Genomic DNA, 23,907 nt, shown 5'->3' with positions numbered 1-23,907 from the left:
TGATTTTGATAATTTTCATCTATGTGAAAAAATTTTGTCAATTGGGTGATTTTTTTTAAAAAAAAGTTTTAATAAAGTTTAAATCACCCTAGGGAACAACATTTTTTTATCTTCTATTAATCTTCTTCTATTAATCTTATTCTTCTTTTGTCTTATACTTTGTCTTTTAATGCATCTTGGATATTTTGATGTTGCTGATTTCAAATGTGCAGTTTTTTTTTAAAAAATTAAATTTTAATCTATTTTTTTTGCTAAAATGTACAAGGTTAAAAACTTTATATATACCATGGGATTGTTTGTGTATGTTCTAATCTCGTGTGCCCTTGAATAGGGTGGGTCGAGATATGAATAAACAATAACATGGGGTTGCCAAAATATGGCAACAATTTTCTAAAGGAGTTAGGGAGCATCATCAGGATTAAACCCTGCAGGATTAAAATTGCCCAGAAATGCCATACACCGCTAGGTTCGCTTCCCTATTATAAACTGATTCTTCGCGCACTTTTGAACAGGTCATGATAGGTATGTGCAGATAGCCGCGTGAGATGACATTTCCAGACATGAGTTCCTATGCAGTTTAAATCCTTATGATGTGCTTTAACTCCCTTAAAAGTTTTTCGCAGCATTTACGTGATCCCCTGTTATATTTAATGTTCTTAAACTTGTACATTTGAAACAAAATTAACTAAACAATTTAAAAAAAATTTGTAGCTTTAATAGCAACACCAATTTCTGATTTGAAGTCCCCTTTCCCAAACTAGACGAGCTTAAGTATTTGCATAAATACAAAAAAAAAAAAAAAAAAAAAAAAAAAAAAAAAAAAAAAAAATAGTGCGTAGAGTCCCTCCGCGCGGAAGAAGTTAAACTTCGTAACCTGCGACGTTAATTGTAGAAGAATCAGCAGTCGTAGAAGGATCACTAGTTCTATTCAACGACTCTTTTTCCTGCTCCGCTCTCTTCCGTGCTCTGTAATAACAGTAATATTGTGCATTTTTCCCTCGTGGACCTCTTGAACCAGTGGAAATGCTTGTGGTTGCTTCATCCTCTCGCCATGGAAAATGTATTTGTATTAATACTGTATGTGAATGCGTCATAATGTAATTTCAAAAGAGAAAACCTAACAATCAATTGATATTCACAAGAGACGTAAATTGACATAACCTTAAATCCGTCGCATTGTCCGTGGGATTGTTTTCACTCATTTTTTACAATTATTATCCACTAAATTTGAAAATAAAAAATACTATCCTATTAAACTATGTGTGTATCAAATCAAACTAAAAAAATATTTATAGAAAAACAATACTTTTATTATTTTTATGCAAGTGAGAGCCAAAACAATATGGAAATGAATGAGGGGAAACGGGATCCTACCACGTGATTTCCCGGCCAATAAAAATGTAGCGTTAAACGTTTAACGCAACCTTGTTGGAAGTCGCATAAGAAGTATAACTTCAAAAATGTGCCCACCATTTTTATTCAAGTTATTTGTCCGTTATAAGCCCCAGGTAATTCTAATATGTATATTATATGTATAGTAAGGTAATATCTATTGTTTAAAATTATAATTTTGCACTTCGCAGTGGCTTTATTCTTTTCCTTGGCGAGAGAACCTCGAAAAGCATTGTTAAAGTAGTCAAGTGAAAATAACTCACCTTCAGTAAGTTAAACTTATTTGCTTAAATGGAATGGGCTTTCTCATCTTGATTTAAATTTACTCGAGTAAAAATGTCACTCGAAATATTTCAAATATTTGTTCATCGTTCTTATTCTAAATTGAGTTAAATTGCATTATTTCAGATATCCAGTCAGTATCATTTAAATGATTTTATACGAATTTTCTCCGAGTTAGTTTTCTTATTTTTACTTAATAATCAGTTTTTCTCGACTTATTGAGGAAAATAAGATTTGAGTTAATAGAAATAGCATACAAAGGCTGACATAAAAGGGTATTAATATATAAACCGATGAAAGAAAACATTGATACTTAATCATTTTCCTTTGAATGAAAGAAGTAGTTCTCTAATTCACTGTCTCTAGTTCATGGTAATAATTTATGACTTAAATTCAGATAATTAACAGTTTATGTACAGAAATATGACATTTGTTGAGTCTTTATTGAAAGAATGAAAAAAAAATTAAAAGGTAACTTCAACAAACTTAATTAGAGAACAACTCTTTCATTAAGATTTGAATGTTTTTTTAAAGCTTCATTTTGATCAAAAGTAGAAAGTGGATAGTTTTGTATTGATACATTTATTCTAAAGTTGTCTGCTTCAATTATATTAACCATGCAGACTCTCTCTAAATAATTGTCTTTTTGGAATGTTATTTTGAGACAATAAAGGGGAGAAACATATTGGCTGATTAATATTGTGCAGAGATAAATATTAATGAAACAAAAATTCTTTTCAAAATGCGTGGCAATAATTTTTCCAGGAATGCAGCTAATTAGAAATTATTGATTAGAAATGTGTAGAAATTGTATAGTTTTTTTAAAAATATATTTCTAGTAATGAAATTTAAGGTAGCTTTAATAAACTAAAAATCTTTTCTTAATTAGAAATGAACTTTTTTTAAGACGTAATTGGTTAAACAGATCAATAACTTTGTTTTGAAAAAATATTTAGAATGATTAATAATATATAGTTGTTTTATTCTAAAACAGTAATAAAAGAATCGTCGAATCATATTATATTTTCAAGTATTCACTATTGTTATTGCTTTCGTTTCATAATGAGACAATAAGGATAAAGATATATCGGATTACAAAACATGATGATATATAAATGAAACTGACCTTCTTCAAAACATATGACGAACGTGTTCAGTATTAATGAATTTCAGAGGGGGGATGCGGGGAATTCAGAAATTTCACAATTAATGTACAGAAATGTGAAATTTTTTAAAACGGTTTGTGAAAAAAGAAATATCGATAGACAGTGATTTCGGCAAGCTAAGGGATCTTTAATACTTTCCTATTAGGAAAATGATACTTTAAGATTTGAATGTTGTAAAAAAAGTTTTACTTTCAAAATATTACCAATTACACTGAAAAATTTTTTGGATCAAATTACGGTATAAAGTACAAGATAAGCATTTTGGGAACATCATCCGTAAAATCCATTTTTACAGTAAAATATTATACTGTAATTTTTGCAGTAATATTAATTTAATTAGAGGGTTTCCTTAATTTTACGATAATTATTACTGTAAAAAATAAACTATACCAGTTGTTTGTACAGTAATATGTTTCGGTGAAAATGGATTTTAATGTAAAAAGTACTGGCACCCAAAGTGGTGGTAATTTTTTTAATAATATAGTTAGTTATTAATCCTTGACACAGTAATAAATTATTATAATATTAATACAATTATAATTTTGCACAATCTCCATTTTAGTTATCGTTCCGCAACAGCGTTATTGTAAGACATTAAAGAAATAATTCATTAATAATTGATTATTTAATAATTAATCATCATCATCATCATTATTGGTCAGACAGCCCAATGTGAGCCAATGCCTTTCTCTGAAGATTTCTCTATGACGACTTCTGATTTATCTTTGATCTCCAGTTCCTTACATTAATTGAGAGAAAATCAGACTCCACTGAGCCAGTTCATCTCAACAGCGGCCTTCCCCGCTTTCTTGTTCCAGTGGGTCTAAAAAGAAGTATCTTTTTTATTGTATTGTCATCACTCATTCGAATCACGTGGGTGATCCAATTCATTCTATTTATTTTTATGTATTTAATAATATCAGGTTGTTTATAAATCTTGTACAGCTCAAAGTTAAATCTCCTTCTCTAGTTATTGTTTTCATTTACACCACCAAGTAAACTCCGAAAGATCATTCGCTCAAATATTGCGATACAATTTCCCTCCAGTTTTGTCCTTGTCCAAGCTTCAAAAGCATATGTCAAGACTGGCCGGACAAGAGCTTTGTAAATTAAGAACTTTGTTTTTGTAGAAATAAACCTAGATTTAATAAATCTTCTCAGCCCATAGACAGCCGTATTCGCCAGATAGAGTCGGGTTTTTTTTTTATTTCAGGAGTAATTCAGTTGTATTTCATAATTAATAGTGCATCTAAAGATATATTAGTGAGACAAAAATTATTTAAAACTGCTGTCTAAAGTATATAGCATTAATGTATGCCGTATAATTAACGTTTAATGCATAAAAATGTTACATTGTTTGCAACGTTCTTGGAAAAATAACATATAGGTATAAAACAACTTCGAAAGCTTAAAATCCTTGCTTAATTAGAAAGCAACTCTTTGATTTGACTTAAGATTTGAATGCTGTAAAAAAAATTTCGAAAAAAAATGTCAATTAGAATGTTTTCATATGAAAAAGCAATTTAGATATAAAAGGATGGATTTAATTCGTAAAAGTGAGTACTTTATTTAACACTCAATTAGTACCTTTCTCAAAATAAAAGCAATCAAAAGATTTAGTTTTGCTCCTATTAAAAAATTCTAATTACTTTTTGGACTTAATTTTAATGGTCATGCAAAAGCATTTGCAAACTTTAAAAAAATATGAGATTAAGAATTTTTTTTGTGAGTTGTTAAGACTCTTCTGTTGAAAGATAATTGCTCAAATTAATCCTCCGATATCAAATGTTTATTTATGCAAATTGAAATCAGTAGGATACGTCTGGGAGAAAGCAAAATGCGAATAAAGAGAATATTAGATTTAATTAGTAAATGAATGTAAGAGTGCCATTTTGAAGGAGATAAAACTAAGGATTTCATATCCTTTCATTTTAATGTCTTTTCAATTAATAAAACTTTCATGTGTCTTAGTTTGTGTAGAACAAATCTATGTATTGACTAAATTGAAATGTAAATAGAAGTTTTTTTTTGTACAAAATTTGAAAAGATTTAATTAAAATTAAAAAAAGAATAATTTAATAAAAAGACATGAATATTCGCTTGAATACTGAAATACGCTCATTATAAAGAATAAATTGAAGGTTTGATAATAAGCTGAATATCTATCATTTATAATTTTCGCTAATAAGAAAGATTTTTATTCATAAGCTCAATGTAATAATTATGAAGTGTTTTACTGTTTTAAAAGAAAACAATTTTTTTTCATTTGCATGAAATCCTAAAGTGTTTGTCGGTCTAAAATGTAAAATTTTTTATCCCTCAAAATTTAGTGTTTGAAATGAGATGAGTCTAAAAGGAAAAATATGATTGTAAAGAAAAAGAAGTACGAGTAAAATGTTTGACGAAATAAAATACTTAGATCATAATTTTTTTTTTGAAACTTGAAACATTTTTAAATTAACGTTTTAAGGAAAATTTATTTTTATTTTTTGAAGAATTAAACAGGTTTAAAATTCATATTTGCTCTTTTCCACCTACAGAGGAACAAAAAATTTACAATAAAATGTATAGAATAAAGTAAAAAACGAAAAAAAAATATATTTTAATACACTCTGCTCTACATAAGTGATTTAATTCGAATGTTTCCTAGGGGAGTACTTGCACTTCCACTAAACTATAAAAACAGTTAAATTTGCATTGAATCTACACCGTTGTGCAGTGCGCAAAGAATAATATTGCATCCACTAAATAATTAGCATATTTGAGGTAACCTCTTTAAGCTATTTGTTCTAGTAGAAGAAGATCTAATTACTAGATCAAAAGTTATTAAGAACTGTACAGTGCGCAAAAAAAGGACCACCCTGAATAAAGTTTAATCCAATGATTGGATCTTCAAATTCTAAGACTCAATTTTAATGGTTTGAAGGTATGATCTCAAATATGCAACCTAGTTAGTGCGAACATATTTGAAGTTATAAAAACGTACCTTCTTTGAACAAACACACCTTTTTCCCGACGAATTTGGATTTTTGACAGCGATCTAGTTGCAATCTGGGAAATAAAGTCCCAATAGTTTGGTTTGGAGAGCTGTCCGAAGTTTGGACACTTTAATACAAATTTCTATTTTTGAATATTTTACCATATTTCGTAAACATTTTAAGCTAATTGAAAATTATTTGGACACAATTATAAAATTTGTTTACGGAAATATAATTCTATGCAGAATATTTATTATTTTTTAATATTTCCATTAATAATAGCAGCGAAAAATTTGAATTGTATGGCATAAAATTTTTTTTGCATAATTTTAAAGAATGCAGTTTTCAAAGGCAAAATGCAAAATTTGAGCGGAATTAGCTGAATAGTTCCTGAAGAATCAAGTTTTAAAAATTCGACTTTTTCGAAATTCGATTTCTCTGGAAAAAATTCGACTGATTTCGCTTACAGTTTGTATTATGCCACTTAAAACTGTATTTTTTAAAATAATGTAAAAAATTGTATAACTTGCAATTTAAAAATTTTTACGACGATTTGTAAATAAAATAACAAAAAATATATAATATTTACTAAGAGTTATATTTTGCATAGTATTATGTCTAATTATGTGGTTGTGCATGGCTTTTTAAAGTTGCAACTTCAAAGCCTGACTTTAATATCACGCTGAATCATTTTTTGGATCATATTCAATTGGATGCCTGCAATTAACGTCAAGGGTGTGAGTCAAACCTGATAGGCTGACCCACCCAATTATTTCTATAATAAGGTATAGCTAGACTTACTCATTTAAGGCTGATTTTCAAAGTCTTCATCGCCACATGAAGCAACGCTATATAGCAAATGCTATTTATATAATTTTTCTATAACTATAAACTAAAAGATTCGATATTGCGAAAAAAAAGATCACCCCATTATTCATATTCCTAAGATTCGCATCACTCGCGTGTGACTCTTATAGTTGTTATTAAATTCTCATAAATTCTTTTTAAAGGGTTTAACGAACTTTAATAACTAATAACACTATTTCTTAGAAAATGAACAAATAATTTGTGAGGAAATATGCTAAATATTAATAAATATTTGCTTTAATTATTCATTCCAGCTAATTAATTTCACAGAGAGTAAAATATAAGCTTTATAACTCAGATTTCAGCCTACAATTCACTGTACTAAAATTAAATTGGTTTCATTAAATTGGAAGGGAATCGAGATTCATTTATAAGTACCGAAAAAAACAGTAAATTGTAATGGTATTATTTAATTGATCCTTTACTACTTTTTCTTTATAATATGATTACATTTCTAAGCAATTAACAAATAAGTAAATTAAAAAAAATAGTAAATAAATAAAAAATGAATTTTGTATTTGAGGAAAAATAAACATAAATACTTTAAATTAACCCTGCTGTTTTCCTTGATTTTTTGAAAATTTAAATTAACTATTTTATTAATTACTTCACTACATTGAATAAAGTTATATACTATGATTTCAAAAAGGATCAGATGTTCAAAATGTAAATGAAAACTTATCGCATAAATAAAAACTTTCTATTTAAACCTGTCTCTAAACTTTTGAAAGAACATAACGTTTATCATACAGTAACTAAAATACACAAATCCCTTCTCCCATTTAACTAATAGTAGTTTTAATGCAGCTTTAAAATGCTTTTGAAAAGTTTATTTAAGACGTCAAATATATTATTAACTATTAATAGTGCCTAGCTTTTGAAAAAATTACACCGTAAATGCCACTATAACTCCATTCCAAATAGAAAAAAAAAATATATTCGATGTACATAGCTTAAACAATGGACTGTAGAATACACTTTGCTTCAGATAAATCCTTTGTAGTTGAAGAAAAAAATTAAAATAGGCTTATTGTGCATAAACATATGGACGTAGCCAACAAATGAAGTTTTATTAATAAAACTATACACTAGTGAGCGTAAGAGAATATTTTAATTAAAACAAATATTAATTAAAAGGAGACTTTCTAAGAGAATGGGAATATATCCTCTTTTATAAAGTATCTTTTGTAAGCTTGATTGTATTTTTTTTTCATGTAGCAGATATAATCAGCCAAAATAACTAAAATAGACATAATTTCCCAGGAGTAATTAGTCAATATTCTCATATGTGGGTCCTGGAATTAGAAATAATTAAAACGACGTCGTAGAGACCAACGTCGTAAGTATATTTAAAAATGAAGTTGTGCGAGTATATTTGTGTTAATTAAAAGTTAACGTACCAAAAAAAAGTAGGTTTATGGTTACAAAAGACACTTTGGTGTTGGAAGATAAATTTTATTTGTAAAAACAATTATTTTGAGCTAAATTAAACTCAGCATAAACTACGTAGCTTATTTTTAGGATAAAAGAAACTTGTTTATGGAAAATTTATCTAGTAGAGCTTATTTTAGAATACGGCTGAATTACTTTTATAAATCTGTTTTGATATTCTTTGTCTTTCAAAATCCTTCCTTGAAAAGATTTAAGGATAAGTTTTTTTTTGTTGCATTTTCTTTTAAAGAAATGAAAAACTTCCTCGAATATTGGACTAATCCAATTCATTGAGGGTGAAAGAGCTATTAATTATAATTTACTTCTTTTACCATTTTGTCATTTATTATCCAAACTTTATCAAAAAATGTAAAATTAATCAAAATGAAAAAGTACTATTGTTTCTTTTATACAAAACTCAAAAATATATAACTATTTTCCTTTTTGCAAAACGGCTTGCTGAGCAAGACAATCTGTGATACATATGAACAAGTGAATTCGTGCGCTCAGTCGATTAATGGATTTGCTTACGTCTATCAAAACATTTTAATGAAATTCTATCATTTTAACTATTTTATTGAAATAATTTATTTAATTTAAGTAAGAAAAATTATTAATGGTACTTTCAATATAAATAATTGAAATTGTATCTGTTTTAGCTGTAATAATTTTAAATAAAGGTTACAAAGGGTTATTGATAGTTTTAGAACGACTTTTTATTGATCCCATTACAGCATTATAGGTAAATGGTGTAAGGTAAGCCAAAAGAAAAGGTTAACTCTGAATAATTTTTGAACTAAATCGTTAATGTTTTCTATTACTCAAGTTTCGAAATCAGACACAAAATATGAAGATAACTTTTAATTTAATAGATGTAGATTAAAAATAGTGTAAGGAGAGTTCAATCGGATAATTTTTCTTTCACATTTTTAACAGGAAAACGAAGAACAAATTCACAGAAATTTAAAGTAAAGAATGCGATATTTTTGAAATTTTATTATTTAAGAAACATTAAACTTACTTTCGTAAATTTTGAGTTTTTTTTACGCGTAGAATTACATAATTTAAGAGTATTTGAATATTTATTCCAAATTTTCCATTCCATTTGAACCACAATTCTATATTTTAAGTATTTTTTAATTTACATAATAAAAGTAATATATATTAAAAACTGTTTTTCGTGTGAGATTTTCTTTGAATAGACAAGCTTTGTAATTGTATGAAGAAAAAAAGAAGACTCGCGAAAATTCATCCAGAGTTATCCACTTAAAAGAAAGTCACTACTGTTAGTGACTGGCAAGAAATGTTCCAGTCACCTATCATAAAAATAAATTTATGCTCCAAGGTAATAATGGACATAAAAATATAGATTTACCTGTAATTTTTTTTCGTAAAATACAAGGTGTTGCTGACCATAAATTAACGTTATGCTTGAAAAAGGTATCTTCAGTCCGCGCCTTGATGTTGTTTGGGATTCAGGCAATTTGTTTATACATTCAAGATGAATCATGAAGTGAGGCAAAATAGGGCAGTGCTGCCATGTGTCGAGGAAGAAGAGATCTGCATGTTTACTATCCGTGGTCACCAATGAAGCGGAAGTCGAGAGAGGATCCTGAAGTGTTTGAACCAGAAACCTTTGTGCTCCTAGTTTGTTGCTGTGGCAACCATGGATAAGAGTGTGTACCCCTGAATTGAGTTAGGAGGTTTTATATATTAATTGAATAAATTAACGACGAGCTCTAAATTTTGCAGATGTTATTCATAATTACAGGCATTAGGTTGTTTTTGTCAAAGATGGGAGCTGTAAATCAACAGCCAACTCACCTAATTCTGCTTAAGTTCGTTACAATTTTGGATATTGTTTTTTTTTCTCAAAGAAGAGAGCTGGCTGAACAAATTAATAGCCAACTCTCCAATTTTTTAAAAAAAAATTATTAGAGGGTAAGCAAATAGATTAAACTAGAAAGCGTTCGAATTCTCTTGTCAAGGGAAGAGGAACATTGAATTCCTGGTTATTGGAATAGTATTTTTTTGTATCTCTTATTTCGAGGAACAAATTTTATATCTGTGAAAAAATGTGAGTATTTTGAAAGAGAGAACTGTTTGGTCATAATTAGAATCAAGTGTTAAACTTAAAATCGATTATGCAATTCAAAAAATATTTTGAAAATGTTCATTTTTCAAGACCTATTTGACCGATTTTGATATAGCTTTCCATTTTTGTTGCTTACTCTCCAGATTGAACTATCTTTTTTAGTTTGAAGGTGATTTGAGAGTCAAATATTCGAATCCATCGAAGAAAAAAGAATTGTTTATTCAGCAAGTACGTTTTTGTGACTTATTTTGTAATTTAAAAGGGTGTTTGTCAAAGCTAATTGTATATTTAGGTTAGTTTAGGTAAAGTAACCATTAGGTAAAATCTATGAGTAACAAATATTGTATTTTTTCGTGCGTGCAATTCCGATGACTATATTAAACGTTTTTAAGATATTTTTTATTTATTTTTTGTGTTCTGTACATCTAGTTTAATTCGTGAAACAAGAAACTGAAACTTAATTTCAGTTTTATGAACTCATAAAAAACACTCATGAAAGTTTCTATTTTTTTCCGAAAAAAAAAGAAAAAACTATTGTGCTTAATATATATAACTTTTTTTAATAATCACTTTATCGTAGAAAACATATAGCTTTTCATCACATACTTGAGAGTTTCTGTTTCGTCACAAATCACATGATTTCGTGACGAAATAATTCTCCTAGTTAACGAAATGTAGCTCAAAGATTGCTGTATCTTTGAAGTATGTAAGTAAGTAAGAAAGAGAAAGTAATTTTTTGATTTGCGTATTGGTCCTGTTAACAATTACATAGTTATTTTAAAAAATAATATTGTTTTTAAAACTAATATTTTTTACTAACATTACAAAACCGCATGTTTTGTGTCATTTGTCAAGGTTAAAAAAAATTCTCGTGTCTGTCCATACATTAATTTTTTTTAAAATTAATTTAATTACGAAATCCTGGCTATAAATTGATTTGTAAATCACTTTTTTTTATTATGTTCAAGCAAACAATGCTGCAAAAATCCTTCTGTTTTCCATTTTATTGCTCTATTTAAAAAATTAAACTGTTAAAAAAAGTAACATAAATCATATTTACCAGCCATCAAAACTCTCTGACACCGCAGGCTAGGATTCAAATATATAAAGGTTTATCGACTTGTTACTAGAAAAAAAAAATAGAAAAACAAAGGAAATGTGAGGGATTTCAGAGTAAAATTCTTTCTTCCGTTCTTTTTCTCTTTTTTGCATCTGAGATTAGCTTATACGGCTGCTACGAGTTCCATTTTTTTGGGTTTGCTGAAATATTTAAGCCTGCATTTTTTTGATCTTTTCAGATCCGGGATTGTCAACAACATAACTCTACTTTTTTTATTAATAACGTCGAAAAGTGAATCAAAATATTTCTTTTTCTATACTTTTTGTTTTGATAGTCACTTATTAATACAACGTTGCAGGAAATGTTTTTTTTTGACTGACTTGGTACTAATAACAGAAAAGAGCATACATTTCAGTCATCACTACACTTTATTAACTGAAAGAGTATTTTCAAGAAAGCTGATTGTGAATTGATTGATCAAGTTTCGATGCTTTGCTGTAACGGAATTTTTTTGTGCAAAATATAGAAATATGGCAAAGAAAAACATTACAAATGAATAGTGTGAAGCAAACAAAATAATAATTTCATCCAGGGCTCGAAAAAACTCCTAAATTGTACCCGTCCCCGAGGACGGCTTGTTTAACAATGTACCCGTCCTCCTTTGAAACTAACCCCTCTCTTCTAAATAAATAAAAATATAATTTTCTCTTATTTATCATAAACATTTATATAAATTGCACAATGAATTAGTAGTTACTTGGATTACATTATACAGTAATGCGCCTTACATTATATAGTATATACTAGGTTACTAATAGTAACCTAGTATTTCTTTTATGAAATAATTTATTTCTTTTATGTAATAATTTGAATGACAAAGGTCAAGTTATCTGGAATGTCAATTTATCCGAGGGTATTGCGTTTATTAAAAGAAGCAAATATGACGTTTGCCAGTTTCACAATCAAGCCAAGATTTACAGAGGTTTCTGCACAGAAATCTGAAAGGTGTTTTTCATTTAGGTAGATGCTCATAATTACGTTTATAACGCTACTTGTTTAAGGTACGTAATGTGTTTTTTTGTAAGTTCATTGCTGAAAAGCCCCTTTCAACCACTGCAGTACTCCCAGACAGAGAACACATCAATACCTCCATACCCAGTATGCTGCTGCATATCTAGATTAGAGGGTCATTTTAGAAGTGAGAAGCTAGACTTTTGTAGGATAACAAAAATTGAGAATGTATCACGAACGGGAAAATGGCCGTCCGCGCGGACGTCGTATTCGAGAAATTCGTTGTTCGCGGGGAATTTATGATCGCCGAGGGTGGGGGGACGGGCGGTTTTTCGAACTGTAGTAAGCAGAAAAATTTTATGTATTTATATAGGTTATTGATCAAGAAAATTAAGCTCAATTTATTCGAAACTATGTTTCTTTTGCTAGCATTATCTCTAAGTAATACAGTTTTCATGTGATTTATTTCAAATTTTGAAAATGTTCCCAATAAATATACTTTTCGCTATCTCATAGTTCACTGTAAATTTTTTTTTTATAAATAGTTGCTACTTATTTTCGGCTTTGAAGTAAAATACTAAATACATTTTTAAGTACAGAATGAATGTATGAGCTTTCGTGAAAAAAATATATGAAATTAATGAAATAATAATGAATTGGAAGATATAGTACGAATATATAACTAAAATTATGCTTGTTTTTTAAACGAAATGTTTTCACAATGAAGCTATTAAATTAATTCTAATAGGTATAAAAATATTCTTGACATTAAATAACGAAAAAAGGAATAAAAAATAAAAACAGGGAAAATGTAAATAAAAAATGGTACTTACATGCACGATTAAAAAAATTTAGTTTTCCTCAACACCAAAAATGGTAGCAACTACATAGCAAAATTTTTACAATAAAGAAAATTTAATGGTTTTGAATCATCTATGAAAATGCAACTTATACTTTATGTCGTTTTTTTTTAATTTCGTTTTCAAAGCACCTCTTTGTGAAAAACATTTCTTTTTCAAAATTCCTGCTTGCGATGAAAAACCATTCTTAAAAAATAATTTTTTTTACAAGCGTCTACTATGTTGTTTTCCCATAAAAATAATACTCTTTTTGCTTGTTAACAACCAAAATTTCTACCCTGAGCAAATTAATACCAGTCATAATATTAGCCATGTAATGAATTGCATGTATGAAATAAAAAAACTCTGAAATAATAAGCCTGACTGAAATGCTGGTCTTTATTATCATAAAACATGAAAAATAAATGGAATTATTCATAGGATATTAATATATTTGTAAACATGTAATTAAAACGATAAAGCCTATAACTTTTCAGTGGATTTATTAATTGTTTTTTATTTAATTTCATTGTAGTTGAAATATTATTAAAAGGAAATAATACTAAAAATAGATTGATTTAAAAAGAATACGAGATCAAATTTGTGCCTAATTTCAGCTTATATGTTTTAGTTTATGAAAAAAAACTTAGAAATAGCTTTGAAATTATCAAAAGCATAGAACAACTTAATTATCCAAAGAATATAATATGTAATTTTCAACCAAAACTATCGTTTATTACTATTTAATTTTTATTGCGAATAAAATAACATTGAACGATTAAAATGTCAAGTAAAATTACAAGTGATTTAATAATGTATTTACAAGTAATGTCAAGTAATTTATTTGCGATTTATGTTTAGTTTGAAAGAATGGTGACATTTTTAAAGACAAAAAAAAAGTAACTTTATACCTGCTTATTGTTTATTTTTATTTAATTTTCATTGCCTCTCCTTTGAGAGGCGAAAGAATTGCATAAAAAGGGGTTGCTTATTTGTAAATGATTGCTTAGAACAAATCTAAGTTCTTCAACCTTGAAATTTGTATTTAATTCTATTTTACAGTTTTAAACAAATAAAGAAGACTTAAAACAACTAAAGACAACTTAGACATTATTGAAAACTTAAAGTTATTTAATTTATCAAAGATTTGCCAAATTTACAATAGTGCGTCCGTTAGTTCCGCAATTAAAGAAGTATTAAAACAATTAAGAGTGAAAAAAATATTGCTGAGTGTTTTTTAAATCAAATAAATTTCAAGGTCAGCCAGTCTAAAATTACGGTAAAATAACAGGCAGCAGTCACTCACACAGTTTTGAAACCATTTACAACTGGTAAAGTTAAAAAAACCGTGGATACATTAAAAAAAAATACAGTTTTGTAATAATTTACAATTAGTATGATTTCTTAACCATAAAAATTAAATTTATCTAGACATTGGAGTTAGGCATTTTGTTATGCGATGGACATAGCATTTAGGTCATAGTTGAATGTGGTTTATTTAGTATTTCTGGTGTTTCCATTTATCATTAGACATGGAAAGTACATGTCTTTTTTGTGATAAGTAGCTCTGTGGTGCAACCATTTATGCACGAATGAGAGTTTCGTATGCTGATTGTCCAGAGTTACCGATTACGGACTTCAGGTTAATAGAAACTCTTCTTGTGTTGAAGGAATGGAGGACTATTGTGTTGTAAGCGTTGAGATTTGAACAAACCCTCAGAAGACTATGAGATTGATAGATTATGAGAAGTTAAATGCTTGTAAAGATGGGTATAGTTGACGTGGATAAAATTCTGGTTGTTTTACCATATTAAGAGAAAGAATTCACTAAATAATTTTTCTCACAGTTTGAATACTTTCTCTTTTTCTAATTATTTTACTTTTTTGGTTGAACATCGTAAGTAAAAATGAAAGAAATTGTTCATTACCAATTTTTCTGAGAAATTACTTGCAGTATAAAACAAAAAATAATTCTTTTGGTCCATTGAAATCGAATATATCTATAGCAAAACATACAGCAGCTTTTAATAATTTTTTGAATGAGCACAAGTCTGAGTCAAGTTCTTTTCCTGAGTTCATTACCCGAGTAAATATATTTAAAAGGTTTGTTTCAACTCGTTAATATAATGAACTTGGTTTTAAAAATGTTTAAACTAACAAAAATTTCTTTCGTGGTTTGGAATCTAAATTGTATCACATTAAGAGAAGATATTAGAATGTTGAAAAATGCAATACATTTTAATGCGCAAATTACATAACTTACACATAAGGCATGAAAAGATACTACTATGCATAGATTCATCTAATTAAATATAAAGATGTGAAATACTTAATATTTTAAAAATATGTGATCAGTAATTATTGCAAGCAAATAATTCTCATTATGTATATTCTTAAAACGAATGTAACTCTTAAAATTAAATGAGTTTTTGGTATGCTATTCTGATATAAGTTCATTAAAATTAAAGTTTTTGAACATCTGTGTTCAAATAATATAGAAATGAATTTAGAATTAGTAATAGTAAGACAGCAGTTAAAATTCTTCATGATTCGATAAATCCTTTTACATTTCTGCAAAAGGAGGGATAAGATTTAACGTAATATTTTGATAGATATGGTATAAAACTTTTTTAAAGTGATTTCTATATTAGAAATTGAAGTTATTAAACCCATGTATACTTTTGTTAGAATTACATTATTAAATAGCAGCATTAAATATGGGAATACTATGTTAAATAACTGTAGAAGTCACGTAGTGCAATGTTTTCCGTAAGGCAGACGTTATAAATTTTAATGTATTTAGAATCTTATTGTACCTCAATAAAACGAAGTTTAATGCACACATTTAATAATCATTGCATGAAACTTTAAATGAAAATAAGTTAATAACCTATATATTAAAAGTTTCATTGAACTGTGAGTTTTACTGCACATAAAGTAAAGTTAATTGTGAGAATTTGTTGAGAGCTTTTTAGATTTTGGTCTCTTAAATATTTATAACTTTTAAATATTTATAACTTTCAAGATAATATTTTTTGATTATTATGCATCTTTTGAAGCATTTATGTTTAGTTCTCGGAATAATAATTTATACATACATAATAAATCAATACTCTAAGCTTAAACATGTAAAAAATTAAATTAAAAACAACGTAGCGTGTAATTTTTAAAAGTCTATCCACAGACATCTGAAGAAAAAAAAACAATAAAAGTATTTTTAAGCTATACTTTCCTTAAATATTTATAACTTTAAAAATAATGTTTTTCTATTACTATGCATCTTTTGAAAAATTTATGTTTAGTTCTAGAAATAGTAATTTATACATATATAATATATATAATAACTCAATATTCTAATTTGAAACATACAAAATTTTAAACTAAAAATAATGTAGCATGTAATTTTTGCAAGTCTCTCCACAGACACAGAAACTATACTTTCTTTTTTAAAAGTATTATTATTCTATGTTTCAAGTTACGTTTTATGATCATGGACTGATACACTGGTATTAGTTATTTTATCTCATAATTTATTTTAGTTTTGTTCTTAGGTAGAGAAAGAGTTAATAAAAAACTGAAACAATATAGATTAAAATTGCTATTTTTATCAACATTATGAATATCTTGCAGACTTTAAAACCACTTTTGATGAAGTATGATGGCTTAAAATATTTATAAACGCATTTTATTTTTTGAGATTTAAGTGGTTCTTCGATGCATAGAACATAGGCAATATTGAGTCTTCTAAAAACGACGTTTGTTCTTACAAACAAAATCTAAATTCATAACAGTTTTTAATAATTTTTTTTTACATTTTGCTCATATTCTGAAATATTTTGCCATCAATATTGAAATGGTGAAAGAAAACATTTAATCATTAATTAGATACTGCCGATATTATTGATTTTATTTGTGAAAAGTTTGTTAGGTAATTAAAGTTTGTTAGGTAGTTTCTTAAGTTTGTTAGGTAATTTTGAAAGTAACTATTATTATCTTTAGTGAGAGAAAACATTATTTGAAAAATATGTGTTGAAATTATGCAAATATTTAGTTAAATACTGAGATTAAACTATTAAATAGTGTATGCCTGAAAAATTAAAATTTTTTTATACATATTTTTATTAATGAAATATGCTTCATAAATACGTAAAATATACTGTTTAAACCTAATGTACAAAAGTCAAAATTGATTACGTATAGACTTCATAGTCATTTTTTTAAAAATTTAATAAATCTTATTCAAATGTTTAACTCATTGATTAAACTGCACTATATTATAAAAATCAGTTTTTCTGTGAAAAATCTCCTTTATTAAAATTAAAAAAATTACTTTTTTATTCTTTAAGAAATATGGTTTTTTATATATTTATTCCAAAGGGGTTCTAAACAGCTGTGTCAGATATTAGTTCACATATAATTTAAGGTTACATATTTATTTATGAATTTAGTTTACGAATTACGAGTTTATTACGAATTTAGTTTACACATAAGGAATTTTTTTTTATTAATCTCGAAAATAAAAAAAAAATAGATTTACATACATATTAACAAGTATATTTTTAAAAAAAGTATAATTTCCCCCAACATATTAGGTAGTTTTAAGAACTTTTTTTATATTTAAGAAATATAAATAATCTTGCGTAGCATTATTTTAAAATTACTACGCCTTGCATTTTTTAATTTCTATTACCATACAGCGTGTGTCAATATTTAAAGAAAAAATTCCGACGGATGATTAAAGGCGTCAAGAGTATGAAAAATTACCATATAACATGGAACCGCGAATCACATTAAGAGGATGAAAATTGGAAGAAAGTCTATTGCAGGGCTTAAATGCAAGAATGTATTTTTATTCTTTTTTTTTCAATAAAATATCTTTTTTGAATTAAGACAAAGTATGACTGTCACAGCGCAACTAGGCATGTGGTTAATGCAAGAAGGATGGCTCTCCTGCACATTGCGCTCTCCAGCGGCGTAATCATATCGTGCGGGAATCGTTGCATCAACGTTTGCCAGATTATAATCTGTGAGATAACCATTCATTAAACCACTACACTGTTAAAAATTTCTCGGAAAAAATGGTTAAATAACAATTTATTTAATTACTTTGATGAATTTACAGTGAATAAGGAAGAAGAATCACATTAAAAATTTCCAGTGTCCCGTGCTCCCCATTTTGTCACCCTGGGCTATAAGAATACGATTATCTCAATTACGCATAGCTAATAGTACCATAAAGCTGCTAAACTATCTCCAATGTCCTGTTAAATTTCGTTTTCACTGTTTTGAAACTATGTTAGCTGTAAATGGTTAAAATAACGTTTCGTTTTGTATTCATGATTTTTGATTTCTGCAAATAGTTTCCAAACCGTAAAGGTAAAAAAATATTCTTTGCCGTAAATTTTACGCTTAGTTGGATGCAACCTGATTACGGTTGCATCCAATTAACGTTTTACTTCACGATTAGTTGCAATCATTGCATTAGTTGCAACATTGCAGTTTAGGTTATATATACGATTTACTTTACGGCTAGTTACAACCTGTTTGCCAGTACATTTTACCGTAATTTGATGAGAAAGTTTTCACCGTGTAGTTTAAGGGACACTCGTGGAAAAATTAGAGGATCTCATAGCACGTATTATCATTCTTTCGGTAGACATCAAAATCACGCCTGATATCTTTAAGCCGACATTTCAGCGTCAGTTATGCGCAATCATCTTGGCGGACAATATTTCGGTCATTTATTTTAAAAATTAATCAATTATATATTTTTGTAGCTAGTATGTTTCTAGAATCATTTGTAGTTGGAGAATGCAGCGGGACATTGAAATCTGCATGGGTTTTTCACGGTTTTCCCCTTTTAAACCTGGTTAGCAAACCCCTGATCTATGATAAAGTTTCATCCTCTTGCTGCCTGTTTTCCACCTTCTAAATTTTGCGATGGGTATTTGAAACACCCTGTATGGAAATACATTCTATTTTTTTTCAAGCATTTGAGAAATATAGGTAGAGAAAAAGTATATTTTTTCCCTAAGTCGAAGTTATATTAATTAAGTAAAACTACTATTAATTTAAAAACGTTTATAAACCTATTATGCATTGTTTTTGAATGACTAAATCTTTATATGAATTTACATGAATTTCTGAATTTATATTCATTCAATCATTCAAGATCTTCAAAATATACTACTTTATAAATCTAGGTTTTCAAAATTAATCTCTATTAATTTATATTCATACAATCATTCAAGATTTTCAAAATATATTACTTTACAAATGTAAGTTTCGAAAATTAAAATAATTCTTGGCTTCTTCTTTAATAAATATTGGAAGCAAAACTGCTTCTCGATTTGAAAATTACATAAAAATTGTTTAGTCCCCATCAAACAGTAAATCCCATTCTTTCCCAATCAATCTTGCCTTTAGATATTCGATAGCTTAACTTAGAAAGGTTATCTTCTCTAAGCGCAAAACTCATCCGGACTCTTAATTTAATACTTAACATAGGAAATGGACTTCTGATTGAACAATTAGAAAGTCTTACTGATGGCCTACAATCTCATACTGTTAATGATACTTACGGATCCAACTATTTTTGGATTTAACTAACTACCTCACTTCTAACTAATCACTTCGAATGGTATCTTCATCAGTATATATCTTCTTTAATCTAAAGATCTAGATTTATAGACAAGTACCATGATACAGAAATCTTGACTTGTCTTCAGATTTATTATAATTAAGTTTTAGGGAGATAGCGAAATTTGATAAGGAAAAGGAATAGTTGGGAAAAGGATAAGAAAAAAACGCATTTTTTTTGTTTGAAATCTCAATTAATCAATATTTATGAAATGAATAGTTCCAAGAAGACAGAACTACAAACTTACATATTTTTTGACATCTTGTTTGACATTTTAAATGTTTTGCAGTATCATTTTAAAACTGATATTTTCAGATTAGCTAGAACAGCATTTGGTCACATATTTTAATTTGTTCACAGTAATATTGCACAATAATTAGTTTAACAATACTAGGAATCTAGAGTGAATTAATATCTGAATGGAAAGTTTTCATATGGAATTATCTAATGTTTAATTTTTGAAGGTTAAGAATCATTTATAAGAAAATAGTTGCAGATAGTTAAATTAAGAAAAAAAAAACTGAATACACGGGGAAAAAAATACCGGAAAAATTAACGTATTGTATGGTAATGACATTTCTAGTTAAAAAAAACTATGATTCTGATTAATAAAAAACAAATAATAATATAAAACCAAACATCAATGTATTTAGTCCCTTCACTTGGTAATTTTTCCGTTTTTATGGTAACGGTTTACCGGAAATTCTGGTTTTTGAAATTATAGTTCTTGTTATCACATATTTAGAAAAAAAAAACATATAAAACTGAGGAGCAAATTTAACCAAATAAACGGTTTTTTTGCTATACTCTAATATATCAATGTAAAATTATAACATTTGCCAGATTTTATCAGATATTACAAAAGCATATTTTATTGTAATTTCACAAAAATCATTACCAAAGACCTTCGGCGAAAAGGACCGAGATTTTAGTGCTCTTATAGGGACAGAAACACGGTTCAGTTGCCATATTCTGGTACTTACGATACTTTTTTTTAATATGTAGGGTTTGGATGTCACCTTATTAAAATTAAAATTATTATCAAAACATTAAATAAAAAAAATAACAAAAGTAATAAATTTAAAAAAAAATCTTCCGATCATTTTTCTTTTCTTTTCGGAAAATTTCCAATCAATTTATTTTAAGCTTTTTCAAGATACGAGAAGAAGTCAACCAATAACTTACTTTTAACGTTTCTTCGGTAGGGAAACACGTTAACTATAAGTTCTAAATTGATAAATTACGACATGAAGCAAGAACAGAAGTTAAGAGCAAAATAATATAAAATAAAACAAATAAGAAAATAAATCTTAAAACAACTATTAAGAGAAAATTATCGTAAATTACTTGCATATTTTTAGTTCATTGCATTTCATGCGCAGCAGAGAAAAATAATGTTCGAAATTATGAAGTCGTTCGCTCTCTTCACCCAACATTATTTTTCCTAAAACTGCAAATTATATTTCAGGTTGGAAGACAGAAGAAATCTTTCATGTTAAAAGCTACCTAAGAGAAAGTAATTTAATGTTATTTTTATGGTACTTATGAGAGTTCTAAGTATGGCCATATATTGCTATAAGCGTTATTTTCATAAAATATGTACTAAATGGGAGACTGTTTTTATTCAGAGCAACATGTCATATTTAAGAAAAGATGTTTCTCTGACGGAAAGAGATGTTTTCAACGTAGAAATATCTTAACTATAGGCTTATGAGACTGCAAATTTGACAAGTGTCATAAACTATCCTTAGCAGGTATTTATTATTTATTTTTCAGAGAAGATTTTTTCAGCCGTGATTATCTCTCGGTGTTGTAATTATTCTTACTTTTTGCCCTATTATTTATCTTTCACTGTTTATATATGCTCACTATGTCCTATATTTTTTCCTTATTTACTTACATATATTTCACTGTCTAAATACGTTAAGACACGGTTCCCAGCAGATCACCGAAGTCTAGCATCACTGGCTGCGGTCAGTGTGTGTGGGTGGGTGACCACTTGGATCAGTCTGCGTTGGGACCGAGGGTGTGCGGAATTGGTCCTTGTTAAGCTGTTCTACCGTAAAGTGCTCGAGGTCGCCGGGCTACCGAAGCGGGGGTGCCATCCCCTCAGCAGAGGATCAAAATTGTGATGGCATGTCTTCGGATCATCCTTCGCCATGTTTCCCAGACCGTCGGCAATAGTCCATTGTGCAGCTCTAGTGCGACGTAAATGAGCTACAACAACAACAACACTGTCTAAATATGCTTACTATATTCTAAAAATATGCCGATCTGGTGGCCGAGTGGTTAGCATGCCTGAGTAAACAGTCGCTGGTCGCGGGTTCGAATCCTGCTCAGGACCTGGATGTTTCTTTCTCTCTGTGTTCTATGTCCTTTCTCCTTTGTGTGTGATTGTGTGAATGTGACCAGCCCTATAAACGGGTTGTGGTTGTGTGACGTGGGCGACGCTGCTCCACCACCGTGACTTCTCCACAGATGCCTACTGGGTAATGAGAAGAGAATAGCAGTTCGGGCATTCCTGTATCCAAAGGGACGACCCCCAAGTGCCCTCCATTAAAAAAAAAAACTAAAAATATCTTTCCTTAATTAGTCTTTCACTGTCTATGCATGCTTACTATATTCAACATTTTTTCCATTATTTATCTTTCACTGTCTAAATATGCTTACTATATTTTATAAATATTTTCAATTTATTAATCTTTCACTGTCTATACAGGCTTACTATTTCTTTTGAGGGGCCGTAAAACACTTATTTCCAAAGTATCAGTATTAAAACTGCTTAGTATTTGTGCTGTATCAATAATCTATAGATCAATATAATATTTTATAACTAAATTGGTATATTTGGAACTTATTACTTAACCCATCAACATTTAAGTTTAGTGAAAAATAAATTTCTCAGTAGCAGTTTCCTTTTAAATTCCAAACCTGAATTTTTTCGAAAAAATAAATAAAATAAATTAATCAAACTCTTATTGCAACTTGATAAGGTTTTTGGAGCATTTCTCTATTTGCCCTTTATTTTACTTTTAAAATGTTTATAAGTAGTGGAAAAACAAAGTTCTTTATATTCTAATTCATTAAAATATTAATACACTATCTTTGCTACCACTGAAAAAAATAGTTTCTAAAACTACGGAAAACCGGTGAATTCCTATCAAAACTGTACCAATTATCACAATACCAGTAGTATATGTATTACTATCAGTAGTGTACAATAAGTAAACGTCATCAGTAAATGGCGATTTTCTACAGTTTACTTAAACGAATTTCTTATTGGCCTTTTTTCCTTTAACTTCATCTTTTAACTAATAACTTATATTATTTTATTTCAATTAATTCATATTAGCAATATTATTAAAGCATTAGTGACAATAATAATATTGCGTTTTTTACGGCTCCCTAAAATGAATAAGTAGATTTTCTCTATTATTTTTCCTTTTTAGTTCATAAGTTTTGTTATATCAATTAACATATTACAAACATTAATTAAGCATTATTGTCTTCAATGATAATATGACGATTTTTAATAATTCTTCTATATGAATAAATGTCTTTACTCCATTACTTTTGAGTTCTAGTACATAGCTTATTTATTTAATTTCAATATGTTTATATTACCTTAATTAATTAAGCATCATTGTCGACTAAAAATAAGCGATTTCTTTTGCCTCTCTTCCTTCTCTTTCTACTCAATGACCGTTAATTTTAAATAATTAATTTTTTAGAATCACGTTTTAAAAGAATTAATATAAATAAAAAAATGGCGTGGTATCAGACAACTTTAAAATAGAGCCCCTGAATTACTCCCATAGTATAGGAGCCTTACTTAAAAATGATAAATTTGGTGTCGTAGGCCGCGCGTGCTGCCACACAATGTTGCTCATTTAATTTATCTGACACAGCGAATATAAAATAATTAAATATTTAAATACGAGCAATGAACAATTTTTTTGATAAAATAGAGCTATAAGCTAGAAATTATCACTTCTATTATCTTTAAAGTATGCAAAAACTGAAATGCTTATAGTAAAAATCTAAAACAATGACTAACGCTTAACCAATCAGAAAACGCAATTTCATTTCCCCCTCATCCTGCTTGAACAATTCGTCGTAGAATGTTTCAGTGTTAATAGTGACCTT

The sequence above is a fragment of the Parasteatoda tepidariorum genome, chromosome 8, assembly GCF_982258835.1.
Source record: "Parasteatoda tepidariorum strain Cologne lab strain chromosome 8, Ptep-v5.0, whole genome shotgun sequence".
Taxonomy (NCBI): Eukaryota; Metazoa; Arthropoda; class Arachnida; order Araneae; family Theridiidae; genus Parasteatoda; species Parasteatoda tepidariorum.
This window is presented reverse-complemented; position numbering follows the sequence as displayed.